The 11,150-nt window shown below is 43.9% G+C and overlaps 1 pseudogene; it reads right to left on the bottom strand.

Moving 5' to 3' along the window:
* Nucleotides 1-2,641: 2,641 nt before the first annotated feature.
* On the bottom strand, nucleotides 2,642-9,063 carry LOC138674462 (sister chromatid cohesion protein PDS5 homolog A pseudogene; annotated as a pseudogene).
* Nucleotides 9,064-11,150: the final 2,087 nt, after the last annotated feature.

Genomic DNA, 11,150 nt, shown 5'->3' with positions numbered 1-11,150 from the left:
CACAGACAGCTCTCCAGCGACCAACGATGCCGGTAACCAGGGTAAACATCGGGTTACTAAGCGCAGGGCCGCGCTTAGTAACCCGATGTTTACCCTGGATATCAGCGTAAAAATAAAAGAAAACAAACACTACATACTTACCTTCCACTGTCTGTCCCCCGGCGCTGTGCTTCTCTGCACTGTGTAAGCACAGCGGCTGGAAAGCACAGCGGTGACGTCACCGCTGTGCTCTGCTTTCCGGCTGGCCGGCGCTCACAATGCAGAGAAGCAGAGCGCCAGGGGACAGACAGCGGAGGGTAAGTATGTAGCTTTTTTTTTTTACTTTTACGCTGGTAACCAGGGTAAACATTGGGTTACTAAGCGCGGCCATGCGCTTAGTAACCCGATGTTTACCCTAGTTACCAGTGAAGACATCGCTGAATCGACGTCACACACGCCGATTCAGCGATGTCTGTGGGGAGTCCAGCGACGAAATAAAGTTCTGGCCTTTCTGCTCCGACCAACGATATCACAGCAGGATCCTGATCGCTGCTGCGTGTCAAACTGAACGATATCGCTAGCCAGGACGCTGCAACGTCACGGATCGCTAGCGATATCGTTCAGTGTGAAGGTATCTTAACAGTACATACTTAATCCTTTATTTAATTTTACTCACTGTGGGATATCTTTCTATTTCAGTACACTTTCCTTTCTGCAGGCAATTTGCACTCTGCTCTTCCCTCTGGTTCCTTAGGAGCAATGATAATTGCTTGACCACCTTTCAGGCAGCATAGGTTCACACCTGTTAACCACTTAACGACCAGAGCTATTTTTGATTTTGAATTTTCATTTTTTCATTTTCATGTTTTGCTCCCCTTCTTCACAGAGCCATACCTTTTTTTATTTTTCAGTCAATATAGCCATGTGATGGCTTGTTTTTTGCGGGACAAGTTGTACTTTTGATCAACACCATTGATTTTAACATATCATGTACTGGAAAACGGTAAAAAAATTCCAAATGCAGGGAAATTGCAAAAAAAGTGCATTTCCACACTTTATTATTACTTTGGACCACTAATTAAAAAATCTTGAGGCTATTACAATGGCACATTTCCATTTATTTCTGAAGATATTGTACAGTCTATGAAAAAATAAAGGGATGTGAATAATGGTGAGCAGCACTGTATGTTGACTTCAGCAAAGCATTTGATAAAGTATCTCATACTATCCTTATTGAAAAAATGACCAAGTATGGGATTGACAAGGCTAAGGTTAGGTGGATTCATAACTAGCTCAGTGATTGTATGCAAAGAGTCGTAATAAATGATTGCACAAGGCTGTGTCTGGCCCCAGTGTTGTTCAAAGTTTTTATAAATGATGTACAGTAGATAAGGGAACTGAACATAAAATAATCAAATTTGCAGACGATGCAAAGCTAGAAGGGATAGCTAACACTAGAGAAGACAGAGAAAGTATTCAGAAGGATCTAGATAAGCTTGGATAATATGCAGCGACTAATAGAATGGTATTTAACAGGGAGAAATGCAAGATTCTACATCTTGGCAAAAAGAAAATTACATCTACAGAATGAGAGGAATAATACTGAGAAACAGCAAGTGTGAAAAAGACTTGGGTATACTAATAGATCACAAACTGCACATGAGTCAACAATGTGATGCAGCAGCAAAAAAGGCAAACACAGTTCTAGGATGTATTAAGAGAAGCATAAGAGTCTAGATGACGTGAAGTATCTACTCCTCCTTGGTCAGACTTCACCTGGAATACAGTGTCCAGTTCTGGGCACCACATTTCAAAAAAATACATTGAAAAACTGGAGCAAGTTCAGAGAAGTTCAGCTACCAGGATGGTGAGCGGGCTGCTAAGCATGTCCTACGAGGAATGGTTAAAGGATCTGGAAATGTTTAACTTGCAAAAAAGAAGGCTTAAAGGAGACTTAATAGCTGTTTACAAATAGCTGAAGACATGTCACAGTGTAGAGGGATCATCATTATTCTCATTTGCACATGGAAACACTAGAAGGAATGGAATGAAACTGAAAGGGAGAACATACAGATTAGCTATTAGAAAAAAAACTTTTTTGACAGTGAGTGAAACAGGCTGCCACAAGAGGTAGTGAGTTCTACAATGGAAGTATTCAAACAGAAGCTGGATAGACATATAATGCTTTATACAGAATGGGCCCCAGTACCCCATATAATGCTCCATACAGAATGGGCCCCATATAATGCTCTTGTCAGGACTCGATCCCAGCAGCTCTTGTGCACCAGTCGGCAGCTTTTCCCTCTGTGTGTTGTTCCTGATTGTCTCTACCCTGAGTTCTTGATTGGCTCAATCCTGATTGAACATCCTACTTAAACTTGGTATTGCATTTCCTTCCTTGCAAGATTATTGAACTTCCAGCCTTCAGTCAAGCTTTCCTTTCACCTGCTACTTCATTGAAAATTATACTGCTGCTACCGTGTACCGAACCTGGCTATTCATGACTACACAACCTACTGATCCTTTCACTATATTGCTACTCCTGTGTACCAACCCCTGACTATTCCTGACTATGCTACCTGCCGGTGCCGCCCCTAGTGTTTGGAATACCACTACTCCGAAGGTCAGTCCATAGCAGCTCTATACATAAAAAAATAAATAATCAAATACTCGCCTCTCCTTGTTCCTTGCTGGCTTCAGTTCCAGTCTCCTCAGTGTCTTCTAATCTTTTGCACTGCTCAGTACAGAGGGCGCACTGTAGTGATGCCAACATGTCCTCTGCCCCTAGACATCACGGAGTCAGAAGAAGCGGAAGAGACCAAAGCTGCAGAGGAACAGGGAGAGGTAAGTATTTCAAATAGTTTAAAGCATGATGAGGGGGACCCGGTGGCAATGCCCATGCTGGCACTGGGACCACCCGAATGACAGGTCCCTTAGTGTGCTGGTGTCTCTGACAACAAGTGGCCCCCCTCTTGCTCAGGGCCCTGGCACGTGCCCAGGTGCGCCGGGTGGTGATGCCGGCCCTGACTCTGAACTTCGTTGCCTGACATCTGATTTTGCCACTTTGACTACTCATTGTTATTGCCCCTTTTGCCTTTGATCTACTCTGACCTTTGTAGCCTGACCTTGGACTTTGCCTTTGACAATTCATTTGTCTTATTCCTTTGTCTCTGATATACTCTCCTTGCAATTGACATTGGACTCAGCGTCACAAATGGCATGTGTATATGTGACTATGAGCAGCATTTGAATTCATCATTCTTACCACCAACAATTGATGATCAGTGCTAAAGGAGTTATATCATTGACCTTTTTCTTTAATAACACTGATCTTTTTTTTTATGATTACCTAAAAACAATAAATTATTACTAAAATAGAATGAGCATTAAAGTTTTTTCCACTTTCAGGAAAGTGGACCACAAATTTATATTGACAAAAATGAGGCTTGTATTATAATCATACACTGTGTATTGGATGGCACTTAAAAACATTGAACAAATCCAAATGCCCAAGACCATGTACACATATGTATAGTTTCAAGGCTCCTGAAGAAGCACGACGACACATGCATCGGGGTGTCATAACATTGGACCTGGCTTGTACATGTAATTCACGCATTTTTCGATTATAAGATATTATTACCCTATTTGACATCATTACTGGGAGGTACATGATGATTTATATCACACATTTTAGCATTAAGCCTGTGTGCAAACTTTTATCTAGTAGCAATAAAATTATGCCTTATAACATGTTTGATGATCAGGTCTATTTACTGTATTCTCTGTAAAAAGGCATCCTTGTTTTTTAACATTTTCTCAATACATATCGATTCTAAGTGTTCACTTAATTTTGCCCTAAACTATACATATGTGTTCATGCTCTTGAGTATTCGGGTTTAAGTGGACAACAAATATTGTAAAATACCTAAAATAACAATCAAATCAGTTACTCACCCTCCTTGTTTCCAGCACTGGATTGGGTCTATCTTTGGGCTGCATCAGTGACATCAAGTCAACAGTGTGTATCACTGCTGTAAGAAGCCACTCAGCTCAGTGGCTGTGACAAAGTACAGTAGATGGTACACCACTGAACTCAGTGACTTGCTTCAGTGGTGATTCGTACCATTGATGTTGGAGCACCCCCAGACACAGGGCCACAGGTTCTCGGTACCGATCCTCTCTGTCTCAGTTCTGGGGTTGTCACGGTGGCGGGACCCGGTTCGTGACCCTGCTAAGGGGCATCCAATAAAAGTGGTGAAGGTAGTTTGTCAAAGGTTTGTGACGCCACCTGTGGTGTTCGGTCAGGGCGACCGACACTGCTTAGGGGTCCGCTGGGGTGATGGAATGGCAGCTAGATGGTATACCTTCCCACAGGCGAAGTATGTCCCCAGGGCTTCCCAGTAATATAGGTGGCGATGGTGTGAGGTGCAGTCAATAATGAGGACACAGGGTTGCAGTCTCTTTACCTTTTACTGAAGAGTTCGGGATCCTCAATCCAGAGCACAGTTAACAGGGCTGTCTGAGACCGGCCGGTCCGAAGGCACATCCAGAGTTCCCTTTGCAGGTGGAAATCAGTGCCTACCACTAGCGCCTGTGTGTTGTAGTTCTTCCCTGCTGAGCATTCGGGATAGCCCTCACAACTTCTGTTCTCGTTCTTTCTCTTTCTCTCTCTCTCTCTTCATCCCCCAAGTTATCTGGATAGGACGCACCGCTTTGACGGGAAGGCTCAGAGCTATTCTGGGACCCTAGAGACGCCCCTCTCCACGCTTGCCCCCTATGTCTGCTTAGGTGATGTATGGTAGACAGCCAACCTATAATTAACTGTCCTGCGGTATTTGAAGTAAGGCATAGAGTCAGTTACTTCCTCGGTGTTCCGGTCACCGGCTACGTGCCTCAGTAGGAAGTTGCCGTTCTCGAGGCACGACTCCTACTGGCTCTCCTTTGTGCTTGATCTCGTTTCTCACTTTCCACAATATCCTTCTCTTCTTGTCCTTTCTTAGGATACCACCGCAAGGTAGTGCAGGCGCGGTTCCGTTGCTTTCTATTCGTTCTGCTAGGCCCCTGTCAGGAACCCACCCCTGACAGGTCCTCCCTGGATCTCTCCCAGGCTGCATTCTGTTCTAACTTCCTATCCAACCCCTAGTTTTACCAGTGTGAGGAGTGGCCTAATACATAGTGGCTTTTGCTCCCCCTAGTGGCCGGAGTGTGAAGTGTAATGTGTGCTGTGATACCTGGTCAGATGAACTCCTTTAGTGCAATCAGACATAACATCACTCCCCTTAGTGGCAGAGCGACATTACTGCAATGACCAGGTCTCTGGGGCGCTGCAATGTGACATCACCACAGTCCAGGGTACCGGATCACAGGTGTCAATGGTCCGGCCGGCTTGGAAGTGAGTTGAGAGTCCCCCTTACCAGGTGGGGTTAGAAGACTTCCTTCTAGTGGCGTGGTGTAGTCCCTTGCTGCCTTAAGCCTCTCACAAGGTCCTCACGTGTTCTCTCTGTCCTCCAGGTTGGTAGGACACTTCCCGTGCAAAAGGTAGCTTGATCCTTTTTACAGGATCTCTGTCACAACTCGGGCTCTATGCGCTAATGTCTTCATGGGTGTAAGGGTGAGCAGGTGACTTGTAATCCAGCTGTCCTGCCGGTTTCTGCTGTGAGACGTTTAGTCCCTCACAACCTCGGTCTTCTGGCTACTGGTGTTTGCGCTCCGTAGGGAGGTAGCCCAGTCGCAGTTACCTCCCCAGTTCTTCACTCTCCTGCGCTCCACTTCCTCTACACGCTCACAACAGCTTGCTCTCTTCTCTGTTCTATCTCCTTTCAGGAGCTGCATCAGTTCTTGTGGCTGCACGGCTCCTCTCCTTCCCCTCTGCCACAGACTGCTCCAGTCTGCTGTCTGGCACTCACTAACAGGAACTAACTTTCCCTCCAGACCAGAATATATATATATATATAGGGGAGCCACCCATAAGCTGGATCAGAGCTCCCCCTTCTGGTCTGGAGTGTGAACAATGTTGTATGTTTGTGTTTACCTGAATAGAAGATCTTCCCTTGCTTCCAAGCATGACATCACTCTCCCCATGAAGAAAGCAATGCCACTGTAACAACCAGGACCCTGGGGTGTTACACTGACATAGTTGATAGTCACGTGGTACCTAAAGGAGACTTGTTACCAGCAGCAGCAGTGTGATGCTATTTGGTAGTTATAATTTATGGTCCGTTAAATGAATGTTCTTGTAGACATTAAAAATAGGTTGAAGAACTTGTAGATAAAATAGTTAGGACTACAGAAGGCAGTAACCTTTTTGTTTTCCCAACACTTATTACAACACTGGGCCCTGGTTCATCAAAGCAATCACACCAGAATGCTGAGTTGTGCAAAAAGTTTGCAAATTTTACACTTGTTTCACCCAGCTTCAAACATGGGCACAGCTGGGACAGAATTGGGGAGTAATGTCACAGTTCGTCTAAATCATAACGGGCCATGGGGTGCCTTACACTAGAAATCTTATTTCAGTCTGTGATTGGAGTAAGATTTGTGACGAAGTGCATGGAGGCACATACCATTTTTAAGACAATTTTAAGCGTCCAACACGCCCCTTCATCAAGACTGGCGTGAAAAGGAGGAAACATTTTCCTTTCAGGGTAAATTGCTTTTTGTCCTGGTTTCTTTTTACTTTACTTTGGATTATTGGGTTGAGGGGTGTAAACATTTCTACATTAGTAATGTCAGAAGCATCTATCACCTCATGATTTGGAAGTGAGGGGCGCTGGATATTCTAAAAGTTTACTTGTTGTTTCAGGTGAAGTCATCTGTTTTGAACTGGCTCTTTAGTTATTCCTTCCTCCCTCTCCATAGAGTAAGATGAAATCTGTCCTCACTGAAGATAGATTTTACAAGTGAATTAAGAGTAAATGATTAGTCCAAAAGGAAGAAGTCGATTTTTCAAAAGATATTACAAAGTTCTTATCTTCACTTGTACCATTGATTCATGGAAAAAAAAATTAATTGACATTCAGTACACAAGGAAAATAAAGATCTTATCATACAAATTACCTGCCAGTAAATCAGCACCATGGGGATAATAAAAACTAGCACACATAACCTAGTCACAGGTTCACTTTCTGAATATGTGATGTAATATTTTATACAAACAGGGATGTACAAAGAAATCCGTAGTGGAGGTCTGATTGGGAGTCCCCATGAAACCCTGGTGCTATTAAAAAAACACATCTCAGTTCTGGCAATTGTGACTCATGGTCTAAATAGTATATATGTAAAAGCTTATTCTTTAGGCTACGTTCACATTTGCGGCTTTGGACGCAGCGGCGTCGCCGCAAAACAACGCACGCGTCATGCTTCCCTATCTTTAACATTGGGGACGCATGTGCGTTCGTTTTCATGCGTTTTGGTGCGTTTTGCGACGCATGCGTCCTTTCGACGCACCTGGCAGTGCATTGCAAACGCAACATGTTGCATTTTTTCTGCGTCCAAAATTTTTAAAAAACGCTTGCATCGCACTTGCGTTGTATTTGCGTCGTCGAAACTTCAAAACCTCCATTGAAGTGTATTGGCAACGCAGAAGACTCAAGTACTTGCGTTGTTGTGCGTTGTAGGATGCATGCGTTCTTTACTTTAAAAATAGAGACACTGAAAAGACCCTATATATTAAAAAAGGGTTGAACGCATGCGTCAAAAATGCATGCGTTCTACTTGCGTCTTTCGTGCGTCGTGCGTTGCGTCCACGACGCTGCATCCAAAGCCGCAAATGTGAACGTAGCCTTATCCAGCTGACTTTCTCGCCAACTTCTTTCCCAGCTTCGGCGTGCAGGCAGTACTTTTTGTACAGCTGAGCGAGGCCATCATGGCTTCCTTCCTGACTCTCCACCTCTTGTCCAATGTTCTCTCTCGAACAAATCCAAGCAGCTGATCATTGACAAGAGAAAGATCCTTCTTCCCGGCTGTAATAATCGTCACTATAACATCATGCCTAATTGCTTCTTCAGGATCGTGCGATCTAACTTTCAGAAACTCTGTGAGATCTTTAGCCAGGTCAGGATGGTTCATTAAACAGTAACTAGCAAATTTCACACTTTCCAGTCTGACCGGTACATGGATATCATTAAAGTGGCCAAGGAAGCACTGCCACAGAGGACGGTTCTGATTTGCCAAGTCTCAATCTTTAGAACCAAAAAGTTTTGCAAGAAGTCGAAAGACAGCCAGACGTTCCTCTCCGTCATTACTCTTTAGCTTGAACTCCAGCTGTGGCTATACAGAAACCAGCTGATTGGCATCTATGGCAAACGGCTCTTGAATGAGATCAAACACGTGCTCTGTCAGGTCACTCACTGATGACTTTCCCAACACCAAAACTTGGTTGAAAAAGTTTGCAATGCAGGGTTCAATGGTCTGAACCGTTCTCTTTAACAGAACTTTGGCAAGATCAAATGCCTGCTTGTTTAAATTCTTATGTGCCGGAATGAGGTTTATAAGTATTGAATCCAACAATTCCTGTGTAACTCCATCACCCTCCATAGTAATTGAGCTCATTAAATCCAACATGTGCATTTGTACTTTCTGGTTGTGGCTGTTATTTATAACCGAAAAGAGCGTCTTAAAGAGCTGAATAAAAATTTCATTGCAGTCTTCCAACTCGAAGCAAATGTTATATGAGTTGACCCATGCTAAATTCTCAAGCAGGTAGAAGTATCTATTGAACTGTGGGCTATTAGTGTCTTCTACACCCTTCAACTGCCTTGTTATAAACAAGAAAATGTCCTTTAATTTGTCATGTGAGGTGTATGGTGCTTCTGGTGCATATATTCTGAAGATGTCAGCCAAACAGCAGGCCACGAGGAGGCGGACATCTTTATTTGGATTCCTGAGGAAGAATTCAGATGAAAGGTGCAAGGCTAGAGGGATATATTGCTGTTTTTCATCCTCTGACTCCTGGTCCATATCCATAAATGTTTTAACCACCATCTTGAGCCGTTTCTCCACCTCATCGTTGCTGATCTCCTTCACCCCCGGGAGGTAGACGATCTTGCCCTCCGGGGCTTTCTGCGGGGCAGGGAACTCCATGATGTTGGTCTGCACGGTCCTCTAGTGGCCTTTCTGGAGGACAGCAGGCTCCCCCCGCATGTATCTGGCGCCCGGTGTGTTGGGGCGGCTCTCACACAGTAGGAGGAGTGTATGAGGGGAAGGCCTCTAGCATGCACCTCGCTAGCAAAACTTTTTGATTCTAAAGATTCAGACATGGCAAACCAGAACCGTCCTCTGTGGGAGTGCTTCCTTGGCCACTTTAATGATATCCATGTACCGGTCAGACTGAAAAGTGTGAAATTTGCTAGTCACTGTTTAATGAACCATTCTGACCTGGCTAAAGATCTCACAAAGTTTCTGAAAGTTAGAACGCACAATCCTGAAGAAGCAATTAGGCATGATGTTATAGTGACGATTATTACAGCCAGGAAGAAGGATCCTTCTCTTGTCAATGATCAGCTACTTGGATTTGTACCAGAGAGAACATTGGACAAGAGGTGGAGAGTCAGGAGGGAAGCCATGATGGGCCTCGCTCAGCTGTACAAAAAGTACTGCCTGCATGCCGAAACTGGGAAAGAAGTTGGCGAGAAAGTCAGCTGGATAAAGGATAAGCTTTTACGTATAAATTACCAAAACAGCATTGATGACAAGTTATTTGTAGAGAAAATCATGGTCTAAGTAGAAATGATCCCTCCTCATCCCTATACCCCCCTCCCCTGGCTAAACAGAGTGGCTGCTCACAATGGCATCTAAACTGCTGGGATTAGAGCTCCAGTAGCAGCGGAATGTTTCTGATGTGTAAAATATCTGGCACCTGCCAAGTATGGAGCAAACTCTTCCAGACCACTGGCGTACATATACTATGTGCAGTTTTATCAGGCAATTAGTATTTTTGATTATTAATTTTATTATTAAACAACTACAGTCCTGTCAGTCAATCCAAAAGGTTAATAAACCTGAAACCTGAATATTTGAGGGTAAATGTGAGCTTTTATCTTTCTTAGGAAAAACTGATGTGTGCAACTATCAGTGTGCAGAATTATTATGTAACTAAATGACAATTTTCCCATCTAAGTTGTTTATTTTCATCTTTTTAGGCAGGAGTGGGGAACCTTTTTTCTGCCGGGGGCCATTTGGATATTTATACCATCATTCACGGGCCGTAAAAACTTATCAACTAATTAATTACGGTAACTCACCCCCTAACGTGGTGGCTGGGGCTACTTCTCTTTGGCGTGATGTGTGATGTTAGCTGGCAGTGATGATATTACTACTTGCCAGCGGCAGACACAGACAGCTTGGGGCCCCTGTGCAGGAACTGTGTCTGGACGCCCCCTCCCTTTAAGGCGACAAAACTACATATATATATAGATAGCCACACACACATACACCTATATATTACATAGTCTCCTTTATTATGTATATTGCCATCCCTTACATATTGGATTTTATAGAGCCGCTTTTTATTATATATCGTCCTGACCGTCCCGATCTGCGCTAGCGAGGAACAGACCCTGATCGCTGCAAGCAGCGTTCGAGGTCCGTCCGAAACTAATGGCACATAGCAGACGCATGCCAAAAATGGCATACGTTTGCGATGCGTTAGCGATCCGTTAGCACAGTGCAGTCAATGGGTGCGCTAACGGATCCGTTACATAGCGTTAATTGCGACAATTGCGGCATGTAACGGAGTCCGTTAGCGGACACCCACTAACGCAATGTGAACCTAGCCTTAGCTGTACTGTATAATGCAATGATGGCTGATGGGGCATGGGAAAGCTTCTTTTCTAATGGAGGAGCTGATGGACTGGTAGTCTGGTCACAGGCTTCTCCATCAGTAGTCATTTTATATGTAACGAGAGGGGACTATGTAATAAAAGAGGGCGCTGTGAATAACAAAAATAACAAGAATACACTATGTAAGACACAGCACTCTACATAACAGCAGAGGAAGCTATATAATAAGGGAGGGCATCATATATTATTAGAAAGGATGGTACGTAATAAGGGACGGTGTTAAACATAACAAAAGAGGAAACTATGTAACTAAGGATGGTGTTATACATAATAAGTGAGTACGCTATACACCAAGGGACTGTGCTATACATAAGTGAGCACACTTTATA

This window comes from Ranitomeya imitator, chromosome 4, assembly GCF_032444005.1.
Source record: "Ranitomeya imitator isolate aRanImi1 chromosome 4, aRanImi1.pri, whole genome shotgun sequence".
Taxonomy (NCBI): Eukaryota; Metazoa; Chordata; class Amphibia; order Anura; family Dendrobatidae; genus Ranitomeya; species Ranitomeya imitator.
Note: the sequence above shows the minus strand (reverse complement) of the source record. Positions and strands in the feature narration are given on the sequence as shown.